Here is an 8995-nt window from a genome sequence, read left to right on the forward strand (position 1 = left end):
GAAGAATGACTTGACTGTCTTAAAGGCATTTTATTGAAATCAGGTTAGGGCATGGCAGTGGGGCAAGAAAAGGAAGCTTCATAGCTTGCACTTGTGCTGTAGCTTCTGTAGGAAAAAATGGGAGCCATCACTTAGCAGAGAAACCAGCAATCTTCATTTCTAATAAGCTCAATACTTAAAACACAGGAAAACAAGATAATGTACTTTCTAATCAAAAGATAAAATGGTTCATAGCAAATATAAAAGATTCCTAGAAAGGAAGGAATACAAATAAGTGCGAAGTCTACAGATGAAACCCAACAAAAGTCTTGGCCAAAGGGCAGGGCAACTGCCATCAAGAGTTCAAAGCTAAGCCATGCTACTGGCCATTTTTCACTTTTTACACACAAGTATAATTTCTTTCACATGCACAAAATTACTATTAATAAATATAGTAAAGCATCACCAAAACTATTGCTTAAAAAAGTTGGCTAGCCAAATCATCAGAATGAAATCTGTGTAATGAGAAGAGACAATGGAGAGAATTCATCACTTAAAACCCATTCAGCACTTTTCCCCATCCCCACCCCATGAAATGCATTAAAGTAATACCAAAAAGAAATGGCATTGGTTTTAAACTTACTGAATTCAAAAGAAAGGGGGAAAATGTTCAGTGCACAAAAACCATTCTGCCTTTTCAAGACCCATCTTTAGGGTCTTTGGCCACCATCTACATGACAAGGAAGAAATTAGCTGTATGCTTATTAGTACCTACAGTACTGATTGTAGAAAAGCTTTTATCCCTTGCAAGGCACAAATTCAAAGTGAACTTGGAGAAAAATCACAGCAAGATCACCTAATATGATAAGTAATATATGTAAAAGGAGTTAAGTGTCTGCTTAGCCTCACTTCCTGGAGAAGGAACAGCAGAACAGAAACAGAAAAAGAAAACTACATAGAAGTTTTCCTGAAAAATGGCAGAGAAAAATGTGGCTCTATTTCATAAATTTAAATAACAATTTCCTTTCTTTTTTTTAATGACAGTGTTTGTTCTCTCTTTTGTTAACACTCTGATTGATTTGCTAAAAATCTGCATGGCCGTAAAAACATGACCTTTCAAAAGTAATTATAGTTTTGTAAAGAAATAATTTATTTGGGGTCTTTAATTATTAATTATTGCATAATCTGTGGATTAGTACTAATAATGAGAACAAGATCGATAAAGTGAAATGCTTCAGAGAAAAAATTCACAAAAATTAAAATACATTACTTTACAAATCAGAAGGGAATATTCCATCCACAGCTTTTCCCCTCACATTTCCAAAATAAAGTAATGAAGCATTTTGATATTAGAACAAAATGTTTTGTTCAGATAGAGACTTTCTTGACATAGGTTGAAAAATCCATTTTTGCTCATCTTTGCAGATAATGAACAAATCCACACCATCGAATTAATGTCAGTTTATTAACCGTAAAAATGAGTAGGTATTAATATTTTTTTTAAATAAAATACACTGCTGGAGATATCTAGCAGTGAAGAAATCTGTCACCAAGCTCACCCTTACAATATGAGTCAGTCATTGCCATGACTCTTATTACAGCTAAAATTAAACTATTCCCAATACAACGTTCTGTACATTTTCACAAAAATGGACTTGCGAAGGGTTTGGACCAAAATGTCAAGGACCCACCTGGGATTTGTGAAGTGTAGGCTCAACTTTCTGCTGTAACTGACTCAAACAGAAATTTTTAATCTTAGATCATCTTAAATATGGAGTTGCAGAAGCTCAAGCCAGACCTCCTTCCTCCCCTGGCAGTCTCTACCCATCAGGTTACAAATTATCAGTCAATCTGTTGCAATCTCTGAAGAGCTATCCAGGAAAAAAGAGGAAAAAAAATTGTGGCTAAGTTGAAAAATTCTGAGCAGATCTACCATAAAATTCACAGTGAGATACAAAGACTTCCTCTAGTCACTGGCTGAAACTGGAGCTGTGCCTCTAAAGGCTGAAAGTCTACCTGGAACAAGTGGATAGCCATGTAAGAAATGAATGATTAAAAAATGATCATAGGTGACAGCCTGTGAGCAGCAGGAGAAAGGGGAAGGGTTAAACAAGCACAGGGATGGAAATGCCAGAGTGTTCCAGGAACGACCCTCCGAGTCGCATGAAAAACACTGAGGAAGCACTGACTGCTTTTTTTCTGGATTGTGGCTGTCCCACGATGGAAAAATTCCATTGCAGGACAAAAAAAGGCAAAATAAAAGGAAAAAAAAGAGAAAAAAAAAAAAAAGCAGAGAGGGAGGAGAGAAAAGAAAAAGAAGAAGAAAGAAGAGAGAAGAAAGAGAGAAGAGAGAAAAGAAAAGGAGAAAAAGGAAAAAGGGAAAAAAGGAAAAGGAAAAAAGTGCTTGCTGCCATTCCTCCAAAGGATGCTCTGAATATCTCACTAACTTGTACACTTTGGGTTTTGTTTGTTGGGGTGGAGGGTGGGTTGGGTTTTGGTTTGTTGGGGGTTTTTTTACCACCTCAGTCTGATAACTGTGTTCTTGATGTTGCTCTTGATAAATGCCGCAAGAAGAGAAGCCCACTTTTCCTAAGGAACCAGCACCTGTCTGATGGTGAATGCTGGGACCTTAGAGTACCTTCAGCAATAATAAATTGAAACTTGTTATAAAGGATTTTTCTTGACAATTCAAGTAAGTAGTAGCAAATAATTGACACTTTTATTGGAAGCCCTGGGTAGAACCCTCAAAACGGGGAACATATTCGTCTCGGTTTGCTGGCCCTTCAGTAATCTGCGCTGCAGGCAGGCAGCCAGCTGGTAACAAGCCCTCGACGTTGCCTTCCTCTCACATTTTCTGTGTGGCACAGGATGAACCTCACATGGGTAGAGTAAGGACAAAGGCAAACATCTTCAAAATGATGTGCCCCAAAATCTTCATGGTATGGATCAGCAACGTTCACTTGATACACAAAACCACCTAAAATCATTCCTCTGTTGCTTAGTATGGCCATTTTACAAAAAAATTAACTATGAAAGTTAATTTTTAATATCAAAATGGTAAGTAATTAAACTGCTGATTGAACCACCAAATGACAGTATTTTAAAGGTCTGTAACAGTACTTTAAAGTTTCTTGCCAGTAACATTGCACTTTAATATGACCAATGGCTAGAATCAGACCCTGAAAAGCAATTACTACCATCTTTTCTTCCATTTAATCCAACAAATGGACAAATAGAAATTCAAGCAACTATTTTAAACAGAAATAAAGATTTTGACTTTAGTTTAGAAACCACTTTATCCATAGCCACAAATTCAAAACTTTTCAAACCCTGAAGTCTGCTATATCATTCCCAGTAGAGTAAGAAATAATAATGTAATCAGAACTTCAGTTTTATGGTGTTGGTGGAAATTTTATTCAGGTAAAAGTGAAACCTTTCCAACACCTCTTCTTTTTGAGACATGTTTGTAACCTTTAGAAGCTTTTTACTGATAAGCAAAACATGCAGGTAAAGACCTTGTTTTCTAAACCACTTCAAGGCACAGTCCCCTTTCTTTTTATTCAAATATCAAATACATTTTGTCTTCATTTCTGCATAAATCTCAGAAGTTGAACATTAACACAATTAGGTTAGCAAATTAGGAAGTTGTATCTACCCTAAAATACTTACATAGAAGCTTATGAATAAATTAGTAAAACTGCACATGCACATGCACAAATCATCTTAGTCAATAAATAAGGAGGAATCAGAAAAAAAATTCTGTGGAAGGTGCAGTTACCTACTTGCTGTCATAGCAGTGTCTATACCATTATTCTCTCAGATAAGAGAACATACGGTAGGTATGCAAAAGTAATTGTTTTGCTATTAACCTACCTTTGCATCCTTTTGCCTTTCCCTAGGAACAATTTCAATACACCTGTGAATGGGTAATGATGAAAGCATATTTATTAAGAAAGCACAAGAAAATTATGTATTTAGACAACTAAATTTTAAATAAAATATATATGAAGCTGCTGTTCTAGGAAAATTGTTTACCCACTTTAAAAAAGGGGATACTAATAAATAAATTATTCCCTCTGGAACAATAAATGGCTTTGGACACTGCCTTGATATAATTTGCTTATGTTTAATCCACTGAAATACCAGTGTGCTATTAACAGAGGGGACAGCTATAGGCGAGAGCTGAGAAGGACGATCTGCTTTCTTTAGTTCATAGCCTAGAGTTCAGGCTTCCTTTTTTGCATCTTTGGTTTTCCAGAGTATTTCTTACACAATTCCAGGACCCAGGGGAAAAATTCACACACGTATTTTGAACACAATTTTTCACTGGACTTTGATTCATCGCAGTATTAATTAAACTCGGCGTGAGTACAACCAGAGCTGGGTTTCTTCCCATATCACAGACCAACCAGTGACTGCGAGCCTGCATTCACCTGCAGGTTGCGTACCTACAAGGCTCCATGTTTTGAGAAATGATGGATGTTGCAGCAGGTGTGGGTGAACAAGGACCTCGTTGCAGCCTCAGGTCTGGAAGCGGGCCACATCTTTCATTGACTCACATTCTACCCACCTTAGCCAAAAAGGCAAGCTACGTTCCTCATCAGTACATCACGTTTCACTCTCGGTTGATTTGGCAACTGTTTTATCAGAAAATTAGCAAAATGCTATCTATCTGAGCTAAAGTGTCCCGTTTGCCTGCAAACTCACTTTCACCTGGCCCACAAATGCTCGCAGCACGTACGGCTTAAATACAGGCTGCGTGGCTCCAGGTCTCCGAGGGTCTGTCCTGTGGGCACCTTGCTGGGACTTGAACTGGCCAGTTCAAAACTGAGGCAACACATGTAGGCATACATCAGGCACTGCTTTTATGGCACGACAGGTATATGCACCGACATCAGCCTGAAAACAGAGGATACTCTGTCACAGAAATTATATGTCAGGAATCTACACGTGGTCAAAACTAGTGAGGTTTTTGTGTTGTGCTTCCAGGTGGCGTTTCTTCCATAAACATAGTTCTTCATTGGTAGCCATTGGGGGGTTGTATGGTTTCACGTAAACACTGATAATTTGCTGAAAGAAGAGGAACAAGCAAGAAAGGCAGAAAAAAAAGGTGTTATTCTCCCTCTAACACTTACATAGCCTTCTAGTAGATGAAATATAACCTCTTTTGGTTGGTGCTTTTTCAGTTATCCAACATTACAAACTCCAGTGTTCAAAAAGGTAAAATTTTGTAAGATTATCTTAACAGGCATAATATTTAAAATGGTAAGATACTTTTCAATAGATCTTGTGCTCCTAAATTGGTAAGATGGCAAGATCAGCCTCCAAGCACTGTCTGAGTAAGAGCTTCATTATTTCTACTAGGATATTTGAAATCTAATGCTTCATTAGGTTATAGGACAGTAGGATGAAGATATTTTCTATAGCCCATATGTCTGTGAAGTTCTGCTTTGATTTATATGGGGAAAACCAGCTAATAAACTGTAAATACATAATTTTAAATAATGAGTTTTGGTGGGTAATGATCTCGGTCTCTGAGACATTTTGAAACTGCTTTTCAACAGTTTCAGGTAGCATTCTCTCACAATGTATCAAAGTATATTTTCCTTTATACTTTCTCTGAATGTGACAACACTAGATTATTACATACCATACTATAATCAGATTTCAAATGAACAGGTACTTCTTTAAATGTGCTTTATACTTAAGCAAATTTTAATTTACCAGAATTCAGTTTTCTCAGTGAGAACTTAGCTTTCTATTCTGTAACCTGTCCCTTGCCTCATCAGTCATTCTGCTATACTAAATCTTGGCCACCCATTGCGCCACATCCCAAGGCAAATCTCTGTTTCTGATTGCTCAGGTTCTTTAGAATTTGCTTCTTCTGAAATGCCCATAAGAATTAACTCTAACTCAACCTTGTTTGATCATTATTTGCAGATTGGAATAAACTGAATCAAATTAAAGCCATTTAAATTTTGAGTTAAGTGCCATAAAATGATTCTGTGCAATCAAACTAATCCACTTCAAATTATACCATTAGCTAATTTAGATTAGCTTCCAAAGTAGACAAGTCTCAGCTATAAAGCTAGAGACAACAGATAAATATGAAGAGAAAAGGAAGCAATGCAGCATTATTGTTAGGTTGGGTAAGGCTTCAATATCAGTGAACATGTGGACTAACCAGTAGGAAGGTTTTTGTAACTGTCACCAAAAAAAATAGAAGCAACAAGGAGGAAAATTAAAGTTATACATTAAGTTATTGTGTTAGTATTAATGGAGAGTTATTCTCAAATGCAAAAGACAAACACAAGGGAGACAAGAAGACTTTTGATAATTTACACTTAAATTTATAATATAGAAATTTGCATTTAAATATAAATTTGATTTAAATTTTAGGGCCATAAATCTGAGTTTTAGTGAAGTTGACCCCAGGGACAGACAAGGCAGGACTGGAGCAGAGAGGTAAATTACAGAGTTTCCCACAGAGATGGCTGCTGATTTTTTTGTCAAAGGATGGGATGGGACAGAAATGGGAATGGGTAGGGAGAAGAGAAGGGGTCCAAGAGACCCTGTAAACTCCTACAGCAAGTTCTGGAGGGACTGAGGTATACCTTTGCAGAAATGCTGAAGAAGCAACTCTAGAGAGCTGATCTCTAGGAGACCCCACAGAAGGCAGCCAGCAGGAGGGAGAATTCAAGGCAACAGCGGTTTGGTAGTTCAAAGGCCACAACGTGCCTCCAATGTGAAGGCTGGAGGCAGATGGAGCACCCTTCCGAGATTTGCTTGCAGAGCCACCTCCCCACATCCCCGCGAGGGTGCTTCTGCCCGAGGGAGAGGGTGGGACGAGGGACAGCACGGAAAGAGAAAGACAACCGTGACCGCAAACAGCGCGCTCAGCGAGTCGAGAGATGAACAGGAGGAGGAAGATGGGCAAGAGCACTCGTGCTGTGATAAAATGTCAGAAAAAAACACAGCTGGGAAGAAAAAGGGAAAGCTGGAATAAAAACCTGTCTGAGAGATCAGAGACAGGAGCCCTTTTAGGGGCAAAGGAAGGAAGAGAACAAAAGCAAAGGTCTTTCTACTTTTCCATAAGCTGTTTCTTCTGTTCCCCCGAGTTCCAGCTGGTTTTCACCTTTTTGCAAATATTTGGTTCACGTTTGCCTTCCATATGACAGGGAAGTAGACTTCAAACTACTTGATAGCATCATAACCCTTCTAAACTGAATATTCAGATTGAGTTATTGGATTCAAAGTATTTTTTATAAAAATCATTAAAAGTAGGTAAGAATTTAAGCAAATTCAATGGAGCAAATTATTTAAGCAAATACCAAAATGAATGGAGAAGAAAACCAACCAAACAAAAAAATCCCACAACCCCCCCCAAACAAAACCCCCAAAACCCCCAAAACTAACAATCCTGAGAAAATGAATCATTAAAACACATAACACCTCCCACACCTGACTTCTAATACACATTTTTTCTTAAGTTGGTAAGTCAGTGAAAATCAGTTTCTATGATTTTATTTCGTTATGGAAACAAAGAAGGGAAGAAACAGCATTAACCATGATTCAGTTCCCTGCTGGTATTAAAACACTGCATCTACTCAGATATAATTTTATAAGATGTTGACAGATTATTGCTCCCTTCATACCAAATTTTACATGTTAGATAACTTCTGTAAAAGGACCGAGGATAGCAAAAACATTAGCTAACTCTTCAGAGAAAATTATTACACAAACCCAAGAAAAGTTGCTGTTACACAAACTAATCACAAGCCTACACCCTCCAAACAACGTGCATGTTTTATTAGCGTAATGCAGCAATAATGCTGTTTGAGTTTTGCTGAAAAGTGGTGGAAGAAGAGCAAGACAGTCACATTTCCATCAACATTTTCTTTTTAATTCTGTGAATTTCGCAACAAGAATTGAATGCATTGTGATACCAATTTAGGAAATTTTGTCTTTAAGCACACGAACGGAGCTGCACGCTTAAGGTCATGGGTGTGCACAAATACCTTTCCCAAATTAGAGTCTATGAGCATTATAAGAGCTACTCAGCACATTGCACGATCATCTTAAAACCATTTGGTTTTGTAAATGACACATCATTGAATTCCATTTAACACAGCTGGCTGCAAAGCCGTTATATTTACTCCTCATTGAACAATAATAACCAGGACGTGCAAGCTACCAGTCTAATTCCAGAGACACGCTCAACCTGCTGCGCCTGCGTGTAGCTGTTTGCTGCCCAGGAGAAGAGCGAGGGGAACCACATCTCCCTCCAAGGGAGGGATGCTCTTATGCAACGACCAGTAGCCATCAGCAGAGCTGGCTGAAATCTTTCTAGGCAAATTTGCTTCATTTGGAACTGAAAGGGGGAAAAAAAAAAAATAATCTTCCTGGTTTGGTAAGGCTCTCCTGGTTCTCAGTGAACAGAAGCAAATACAAGGAGTATTTATGTGAAATAACCCATTTCATAGGGGGATTTTTTTATTTTGCCTTGGTCTTGTCGTGATCTATGAAAATTGATGCTTTCTTTTAAATTTCTTAAGACTCAGGTTATTTGGAAGCTAAAGGTCAAAGGCACATGCAGGAAGGCCTCTGCACCATTTGGTACTCTATGCCAAATGGTCATGCTGTTGCTGGTTAACAATTTACCATAATGACATCCTGTACTTTTATATTAATGCTGAAAAGGAAAGGACTGATTTTCTTTTTTTGGTAAATGTTCCTCCTATAAAACTGCAGATCAGGTCAGAGCTGCTCAAATGCATGCAAACAGATTTCTTTAACTTTCACTGTGAAGAAAAGGGGGAGCTATCAGCCAGACAGCTCTTCCTTCAGTTGTACTTCATGGAAAAAAACCCCTGTTATCACTCAAGCCAGCCGGCACAGTACCTTTTCCATTGAGCCTGCACTGTATTTTTTTTCCCACCATATTCTTGTCCAGACTCACTCAATGTCTAGAAAGAAATGGTTCCTGCATATTGAAAATTATAACTGCATCGGAAGA

The sequence above is a fragment of the Haliaeetus leucocephalus genome, unplaced genomic scaffold (genome assembly GCF_000737465.1).
Source record: "Haliaeetus leucocephalus isolate CR32 unplaced genomic scaffold, Haliaeetus_leucocephalus-4.0 Scaffold702, whole genome shotgun sequence".
Classification (NCBI taxonomy): Eukaryota; Metazoa; Chordata; class Aves; order Accipitriformes; family Accipitridae; genus Haliaeetus; species Haliaeetus leucocephalus.